The 9,436-nt window shown below is 55.0% G+C and overlaps 1 long non-coding RNA gene across 2 annotated transcripts; it reads right to left on the reverse strand.

Annotated features, from left to right (window-relative positions):
* Window positions 1-1,789: 1,789 nt before the first annotated feature.
* LOC113599348 (uncharacterized) lies at window positions 1,790-8,803 on the reverse strand. Of its 2 annotated transcripts, none has more exons than XR_003420170.2 (3): window positions 8,462-8,803; window positions 3,903-3,972; window positions 1,790-3,680 (listed from the first exon to the last, which is right to left on the reverse strand). It is a non-coding gene; the product is annotated as an uncharacterized LOC113599348 (long non-coding RNA). The 2 variants fall into 2 exon arrangements; XR_008290789.1 differs by lacking the exon at window positions 8,462-8,803 and adding an exon at window positions 7,463-7,706.
* Window positions 8,804-9,436: the final 633 nt, after the last annotated feature.

Raw genomic sequence — 9,436 nt, forward strand, 5'->3', positions numbered from 1 at the left:
TCCCGTGCACAGGGTGCTCCCTGTCTACTTGGCGATTCTGACAAGCGGCAGCGTCCCAAAGCGAACACCAGCACAGGAACCCCAGGGGGCTGAGAGGCCCGTGGCCAGACTTTGTGGGGAGGTATTTCAGGGGAGTTCAGGGTGGGAGCTGGGGAGAGAGGGAGTTCCAGGCAGGGCCTTGGCCAGCCTCATGCTTCCTGCCTGGCCTCCTTACCGGAGCTCCTTCCTGGAGGATTTAAGACTATGTTGAGCAGTTGTTTTAAATTTCCGGGCAGGGGGCTGCGAAGGAGGGGGTGTGTGCGCGCAGGCCGTCTGGGGTGTGGGCTGCTATTTACCAGGGCCCTTTGTGGGATGCAGCTCTCTGGGCTGGAGGCTCCCACAATTGCTTCCAGCTGGGCTGTCAGCCAGCCGGAGGAGTGGGGGGTAGCTTGGGAATGGTGGGGGGAGCAAGAGAGTAGGCCAGGGGCATGAGGGGTCCCTTCCAGCCCAGTATCCCCTTGGCCTCCTTGTGCGGCTGCTCTTGTTGGGGTATCAGGCCCGGCTGAGCATCCTTGAACGCAAATGTGTCTATAAACTGGGAATCCATCCGGCCTGGACATTTCTGAGCTTTATGGCCTTTATGCACTTAATCTTTCATTTCCTCTCCCCTGCTTCATCTCCCCGCTCACTTCCCCTCTTTCCCCGAGAGGAATTGCTTGGCTCCCCCTCCCCCACGGCCTGTTGAGGCTCCCTGGCCCTTTTGTCAGAAGCTACCTGTGTCTACAGCTGTTCAGGCTCCCTTGGTCTCTGTCTGGGTCCACCGTTCACTCCCTTTGCAACAACAGTAGTGACGACACAGGCCTGGCATAAACCCCTCTCCTGTGGCTCCCCAGCGCCCGTGGGGAAAACTCCTTAGCCAGGCAGCCGACACCCTGCAGCCTCCTCTCTCTGCTCCCCTCCGGTCTACCTGAGCTCTCTCCCTTGCTCATGTGGGGCCCTCACCCAGAATATCCACCATCTGTCTTTCCCCAGTGAGCTCAGGCGTCACTCCCAGGGCGGGTTGGGGCCTGTCCTCGGTGAGCCTGCAGCCTTATTTTCTGTAAAAGGAGAACACCATTTTGGTCTCGTTTGTCTTACAAGCTTATTGATAGATGAAGAGGGGAAACAGCTTTGGAGGTTGTCCAGGACTGTATCAGTTTGAGGGGAGGGAGGCTAGATCCATTTGGGGGGATCCTACTTTCATGGAAACATATTACTTTTACCTCAAGAAGTCATTTTGTGCTCCTTCTTGATGGAATCCTAGAACCGGATTCTGGAAGGGTGGCTGGTCTGTGGTATCCCAGCACCTGGCCAGGGTCTGGCTCAGGAACCCTCTCATATGAGAGGTTCTCCAGGTCTTTCCCTTCATTTTATACCAGGGAGACCAAGGCCCAGAGAAGGAAAGGAACACACCCAAGGTCACACAGGAAATCAGGGCAGAGTTGGGACCAGTTTCTTTAAAACTTACTAAGGCGGAACCTGGGGGCTCAGTCAGTTAAGGGTCCAACTTTGGCTCAGGTCATGATCTCACAATTCTGTTCGAGAGTTGGAGCCCCGCGGTGGGCTCTGTGCTGACAGCTTGAAGTCTGCTTTGGATTCTGTGTCTCCCTCTCTCTTTGCTCGTCCAGGGCTCATGCTCTTTCTCTCTCTCTCTCCACCACCCCCCCCCCCACCTCAGAAATAATAAACATGAAACCATTTTTAAAAGTAAATAAATAAAATTTACTTAAGAAACTAGTTAGTGAAAAGAGCCCCTAGCTGGGAGCCAGGAGAAAAATAGGTTTTAGCCTCAAGTTAGCCCCTACCCCAATCTCAAACAAGTCCTGTGAGTGCAGTCCTCTTAGAACGTCTCCAGCACCCTCCCCCACCAGGTTTCCTTCCTGCCAATTCTGATGGTGGGGGTTGGGACTCTCCTCTGCGGCCCCTCCCTCCCTCTCCTCCCGCACAAAGCTCTGGCAGAGCTGGGCCAGGCCTGGGGGGGAAGGTGGCAGGTCCCAGCTGCGAGGCCTGGTGGATCCCACACTCAGAGAATGAGCTTGCACAGAACAAAGAATGTCAAATGTCCCTTTTGTACTGGGGGTGGGGTGGGAAAAGAGCCCTGAGTCGGCCAGGGAAGAATGGAGCAGGATGGGTATGTAAGGGCCAGGATGGTAGGATGGAGTGAGGGTGTGCTCTCTGGGGATCCGAGAGGGTAAAAGGTCAGACACGAGTCTCTAGTCTGCCCTCCCAGGCCCAAGAGTGCTTTGGCATTGTGGGGGCAGGGTAGGGGGGAGCCACTTGCCTGGTCCCACAGCTGATGGTCACTAGGCTTTCTCATTGCATTTCTTTCCACCCCTTGAGCACCAGCTGTGGAGCCGTCTAAGGGGCCCAATCTTCAGCAAAACCCCATGTGGATGGCCTGATCACTCCCATTTCACAGCAGTGAGAAGTGACTTGTGTCTAGCTACTCAACTAGGGACAGGCAGAACCAGAATTTGAAATCAAGTCTAGCTACAAGCCAAGGCACTTATCACTTTTCCCTCAAGGGCAAAGGTCACTCCTGGCCAGATTTTAACTGGACAAAAGGATCTTCAGAAAGGTGAAGTGACTTGCCTCGGGCTACCTGCCCTCTTTGGGACAGGGACTAGCTAGGCCAGCCCTCCCACCTGCCCTGACTGGCTTCAGCCCTGAATGACTGAGAGCCTTAGGACCAAGGAGATGCTCTTCTTCCTCCCGGGTCAGTTTAAGCTCCCAGTTGTCAACTAGGAGCCACCTAGGAGCCTGGAGACTGGCTCCTTATCAGTTGTGTGGTGCCAGTCAGAACATCTATGCTCTTGGAGACTGAGTTTGCTCCCCTATAAATAGGTTCTGCCCTGTAGGGTGACTGGGGGCGGTCTAGGAGACAAGAGAGGCAAAGGTGAGTAGCACTGACCAGGTCTCTGGGCAGGTGAATTGTCCTCTTCCCTCCTTTCTTCTTGCCTGCCTCCCTCCTCTTCTTGGCTCTTTGGTCTTGAGGTCAGATCAGGCCTGATTAATAGGCCTGGGAAACTAGTTCAGCAGGGGCTGGGAGAGACAGGGAGCAGGAGAAGGAAGGAAGCAGGAGAGGGGACAGAGAAGAGCCCAAGAAGGAGGCAGAGTGAGAGAGCCTGATCTATCTTCAGATTCCTGTCCAGAGGCAGGAATTCATTTCTGGAGGCTCACAGCACTGTCGTCTCATCCTCTAGAACCCTGGATTACCTATCCGAGAAGGAACCATCCCCTGTTCCTTACACCAAATCATTCAGATGAGACCAGAAGCGGGCCTGGGGAAGGCCCTGTCCTAGCACTGGAAGAGCCTGCTGGGACATTCCCATCTTGTGAACCCACTGGTTGAGAGGGGGCCGGAACAGGGGTGGTGGTATAGCTTTGTCCTGAAGCCAGTGAGCACCACACGGTTCTCCCTCAAGCTGTTTACCTGGGGGTGGCCCTGGGGGTCTGGAGGAGATTATGGGAGCTCTAAGGCTGAACAAAGTCCCCCACATTGGTGTGTCCTTGGACCCAGGTCTCCTGGGGTCTGTTCCACCTACACTCACATGTCCCCACCTTGCACTTAGGGTGAACACTTAACACTCAAGGGAGTGGGGGACTGACTGCAGGTTGTCTCTGGCGGGCTGGATGGATTCCTCGCAGAAGATGCTCAGGCCCTTTAAAAAGAAATAAATAAATAAATCGAAGACCAGATTTAAAGTCTTGCCTGAATGCTCCCAGCCCAGCTTCTCCCTCCCTCCTCCCCCTGGAGCTCTGCAGCCCCCACTGCCTGAGCCCCTCCAGGGTTGCTCACCCTTCCAGTTGAGTGAGAAGAGGGGGCAGGAATCTTGTGTTTTTGAGGGCCTCCTATGCGCCGGGTGCTGTGCCGTGCACCTTACCTTTCTGGCTTCAGACTTCTCCAGCCTTACGAGGTTACAGCAGGCGGTGTGGTCCCCACTTGTCCGGAGCCTGGCAGGAGAGAAAGGTTGGGCTGAGAGAGGGTGGGAAACTTGTCGGAGGCTGCAGAGAGGCAGAACCAGGGCTTGTCCTCAGGTCTTCCAAGCTTGGCTCAGAGTTCTCTCCTGTGCCACCCGTGCCCAGCATCTCCAGGATCAAAGTGCCAGGGCAGGCTGAAATGGGCAGCCATCAGAGCTGGAAGGGGGCTCAGAGACCATATCACGTGGCCTTCCTCATATGGATGGAGACTGTGACCCAGAGGAGGCAATGGGCTTACTCAGGGTTCCACAGCAAGTCATTCGGGGCACATGCAAGGTGCTGGAGGCTAAAACACGGTGAACAGAAAGACAAGATGCTGGTCTCATGGAACTCTTCCTGCTGGAGGAGTCTAGCAGTGCACTTGGGGTTCTGATAAGGGAAGTTTGGTAGCCTCCCATTTCACAGAGCAGCCCCTAAGCCAGAAGGCTTCCTGGAAGAGGTGATTTCTGAGAATTGAATGGTCTCTGGTGACAGGCAGACAAGAAATGGTGGGGCAAGAATGCTCCAAGCGTGGGAGCTTTCTCCAGTCTCCATGCCTCACGGAACCACTGGGGAATTTTAAGAGATGAAGTATGCTCTGGCTTAGAGTTGCCAGCTAAAATACAAGATGCCCAGTGATCGAAAGTTTCAGATAAACAACAAAAATTGTTTAGCATAAGTATGTCCCATGCAGCATTTAGGATATACTTATACTAAAAAAAAAAAAATTATTTGTCTGAAATTCCAATTTATTTATTTCTTTTTATTTCTTTTAAGTTTATTTATTTTGAAAGAGAGAGAGAGCACATGAGCAGGGGAGGGGCAGAGAGAGAGAGAGAGAGAGAGAGAGAGAGAATCTCAAGCAGGTCTCTCCCTATCCACCCTCCTATCAGTGCAGAGCCCCATTTGGGGCTCGAACTCAAGAAACTAAGATCATGACTGAAATCAAGAGATGGATGCTTAACCGACTGAGCCACCTAGGCGCCCGTATTTATTTATTTGTCTGTTTGTTTGTTTAGAGAGCATAAACTAAAGAGGGGGTAGGGGGAGAGAGAATCTTAAGCAGGCTCCACACTCAGTGCAGAGTCTGATACGGGGCTCAATTCCATGCCTCTGGGATCACGGCCTGAGCTGAAATCAAGAGTTGGATTCTCAGCTGACTGAGCCACCCAGGTGCCCCTGAAATTCAAATTTAACTGAGAGTCCTGTATTTTTATTTGCCACATCTGGAAACTTACTCTGGTTGCCATGGGGAGATTGGGTTGGAGGGTCTGAGGCTGGAGGCCAGAGGCAGCAGGGAGAGGGCGGAGACACGGGAGACTGAGTCTGAATGGAGTAAGAGGGAAAAGGAAGAGGCAAGGCTAGCAGCCTGCCATCTAGGCGATCAGGTTGGGGCATGGAGGTGGTACTCCCAGGGAGGATGGTGAGTCAGGGGGCATGGAGCGTTTAGTTATGGACGTTATGGCTGACATTCCCCAGGGCCCTCCAAGTCGAAGTGTTCAGGTAGGTGACAGTTGGGGACAGGGTGAGAAGCATAGTGGCTGAAGTGTCATTGGCAGGGTGGGGGAAAGGAGATTCCAGTTGAGAGGACAGCAGGGGCTGATGTGGCGGTGGCCCCCCTTGGGCACCCCCATCACGTGCCTCAGTTGTAATTGCTGGCTCAGGGAGGGGCTTGGGGGCCGATGCCCCGTTGCAGCTGGTTCTGGTCCCTGGTAGTACCACCCCAGGTCTACCTCTGCTAGTCTCCAAGGACTGGAATTTGACTTTATCTTCCCAAAGGTCACCTTGCCCACAGCCCTACCCCGGGGATGGACATTCCTCACATTCCGTGGCCCTCGCCGGAGGTGGTGGGTCCAGGTTTCCAACCATCCTCCGCTCCTCTTGGCAGGCCTTACCAAAGGCCTACTGTGCATCCCTGGGGTCTGGACCCGGGAGTCTGACCAATCTGTATTCTGACTCTGCCTCCCACCAGCTGGGTGATCTCTGGGCCAGTTACCTCCCCCTCCTGAGCCACACTGTCCTCACCTGCACATTGGGGATCATTCAGACAGGGGTGTTGCGTGGTCATGTCTTTAAAAGCACCTGCCTCAGCACTTGGCATTCAGTAGGTGCTCCGTAATGGCAGTTCCCCCTTCGTCTCCTCTGAGACTCAGTTTCTTCATTTTGAAAGAATAATATAATCTTCCATGACAAGCCAGGGACTGGGCATGTGTGGGCTGTGATGGCCCCCGAGGTAGCTGTGCGGGAGGCCTCAGAACGCTATACTTCCCAGGGCCAGCAGAGGCTGGAAGCAGAGGCTGAGATGACCTTAGCCAGGCAGGGCGCAGGCAGATGAATGAATGGCTACAGTCTCCTTGATACGGCTGCTGGGAGGGCCTGGTGGGAAAGGCCGGTAGAAACAGAGGCAGGGGAGTCCACAAATCTGGGCAGCTGGTCCTCGGCTCCGACTCTGTTATCCAGGGTTCTCCTCTGCCTTCCTCCAGTCCCACCCCTGCTCCAACGTGTGGTGTAAATGGGGCCAAGAGGACATGCCACCTGGAGCCCAAGTTTATCATTCTAGATCATGCTCCAGGTGCCTGGCGTCTGGAGTTCCCTGCCCAAAGGGCTCTAAGCCCAGGACCTGCGTCTATCCTCCCACCAGACGGTGCTGCAACCTTAGGCCTGAGGGCTGGACAAGGAAGCTGTTTGGGGGGCAACTGTGCCTGGGAGCTTGGACAGGGGGCCTGAGTCCACATGTCTGCACACAAAGACTTTAACAATAGATGGGAAGCAGGGAGGGGAAGAGAAGGACAAACTGGCAAGAGGACTGCCATTTGGTTTTTCTTTCTTTTTTTTTTTTTTAATGTTTATTGATTTTTGAGAGAGAGAGAGAGAGAGAGAAAGAGAAAGAGAGAGTGCGCGCCAGGGAGGGCAGACAGAAGATCCAAAGCCGGCTCTGTGTTGCCAGCAGAGAGCCTGATGTGGGGCTCTAACTCACAAATCGTGAGACCACCTGAGCCAAAGTCAGACGCTTACCGACTGAGCCATCCAGGCACCCAAGGGGACTGCCATTTGAACTCTTGCCTCAGGCTGCAAATGTGAGGGGCGGGCCATGCTGTGGAGGGGCCAGTGCCAGAGGAGTCCCAGGGTGGTGGTTGGAGGCTTTGACCCAATGACAGGTCAGTTTTACCTACAGATTCCCAGACCCACCCATGGAAATTCATATTCTTGAATTTTGGAGAAGATTCTAGAATTTGCATGTTTAATAAAGATGGCCAGAGACCATGCAGGGGCTTTGTGCCCTTCTTACAATAACCCTTCAAGATAGATAGCTGGGAGGAAACTGAGGCATTATAAGAAGACTTGCCTAAGACCTCCTGCCTGGCAATGGACAGAGCTGGGATGAGTCAGTACAATATATCTCCTTGTACTCTCCTGCCCCTCCCTCACCCCAAACAACCCTCCCAAACCCCAAAACCTCAGAAAGTGATAACAGCACACATACAATTTGGGTCAGAAGTCCGGACAAATTCTACTTGGTTCCAGGAAAATGAAGCTTAGAATCCAATCGCAAAGCATAAATTCTCTTCTCTGGCCTGGTGAGGGGCCCCCACCCTCTGCTGACGCTGGGGCAGCTCTCAGACCCTGGCAGGATTTGTTACCATCCAGGCACTGATGTCCCCATGATGGTCTCTTCAGCCCAGGTCTCTGTCTCTCAGCTCCAAGCTCAAGTGTTCTCAAGCTGCGTAGCACCTCCCACCCCCAGACCTGCCCCTCTTCTGGCCCTGCCACACTCTCAGTGCTCAAGCCAGCCACCCAAGTGCCCATGTCCATCCTTGGCTCTGACCTTTCCAGCCACTTCCAGTCCACAGGTCACCATCCTGCCATGTCTACTTCCTTAATAGCCATGAATCTGTCCCCATCTTCCCTTCCCTCCCCTTGTTGAAGCCTCACCGTCTCCTAAAAGGACCACGGGGCCCTCCAAGCCACTGCATATATGGCAGCTGCAGTGGTCTCTAGAAAACAAGGGACAGGTCATGCCTCTGTTCAAAACCCTTCAGTGGCTCCTGTCTCCGTGCCCTCTGACCAAAAGCCAAGCTTTTCTACACTCTCCAGGAACCCTGAGGGGCTTTGTAAGTCTCCCGGACACCCCTCCTCACCCCCACCCCTGCTATTTTTCACCTCTGTGCCTTTGCTGCTGCTGTTCCCTCTTCCCTTGGCTAACTGCTACTTCCTAAGATTCCATCAGCATGGCCTCCGGTAGGAAGCCACCCCTGGGACTCCCAGGCTGGGTTAGGACCCCTACTCGGCTGCCACTGCCACGGCTATCTTGAGCACTTGCCACCTGCACTCATAATAATAGCTGGTATTACTGAGTGCTGACTCCTCGTATTTTTCTTTATTGACCCATTTAACCTTCACAAGCACCCTATGAGACAGGTTCTATGATCATCTCCAGTTTCAGAAGGGTAAAAGGTTAGGTAAATTGCCCAGATCGCACTACCTGGGGATTTGCAACCAGAGTGGCTGGCTCCAAACAGCCGACCTCTCATCCTGAGATGCTGCCTCCTGCTGCACTGGGTGGACATTTGGGGTGGTAGGGGGGCAGGGGTAGGGTAGGGAGTGGGGTCCTGGAGGGCTTCTAGTATGACTTCTGACCCATCAGGATGAGCCCAGCAGCTAGCCGAGGTGGTGGCATAGGTAGGTGCCCGACGCCTGGCGCTCCTGCCCTAGTCTCAGACCGCTGCTGGGCTGTGAGGGCCCCAGGCGACCGGGGCCTCAGGCGGCCCAGCTGGGACGGGCTTGGGGCCAGATGGGCTGCACTGCTGCTGGGAGGCCAGGGCGGCCGGCCGGGGCCGCGCGTTGCCATGGGAACGAGGGGGGCGGCAGCCCCGCCCCGGTGGGCGGGGGAGCAGGTGGCGGGACGGTGCGCAGGCTGGGGGAGGGGCCGGAAGGGGCCCGCGGGGGCCAAGGCTGGAGGGGCGCGCCCTGGGCTCCTCCTCCTCCTCCTCCTCCTCCTCCTTGCTGCCCGGCTCCCGGGCTCCCTAGGCGACTCGGCCTGTGCCTCGCCGCTTCGATGTGGGGCTCCAGTCCAGACCTGGGCTCCCACTCCCCGTGCATCTGGGGCTTATCACTGCTTCTGTCTCTCCCTCCCAGCCTCAGTTTCCCCGACTTTGGAACGGAGGCGTTGGACCAGGAGATTTTCCCGCACGCTTCAGCGCACATACTTTTTATGGCTCTGGGATAGGGCCGGGAGGATTCAGGGTTGGGTAATTTCTCATCCTCTTCTTGGATGGAGGCATGCTCTCATCAAATGACGCCTGTCGTAGGACTCAGAAGAGGGGAATGTCTGGTGGAGCTTCGGAACCCAACCTCCTTCATCACATAGAGCGGGCAAAGGAAGCCCAGAGAGAGTGAGGAACCTGGTCAGGGTCACACAGCGAGGCTCGAGTCTCGGGAGTCTCAGGTGGAGGTCGGA

This window comes from Acinonyx jubatus, chromosome C1 (assembly GCF_027475565.1).
Source record: "Acinonyx jubatus isolate Ajub_Pintada_27869175 chromosome C1, VMU_Ajub_asm_v1.0, whole genome shotgun sequence".
Lineage (NCBI taxonomy): Eukaryota > Metazoa > Chordata > Mammalia > Carnivora > Felidae > Acinonyx > Acinonyx jubatus.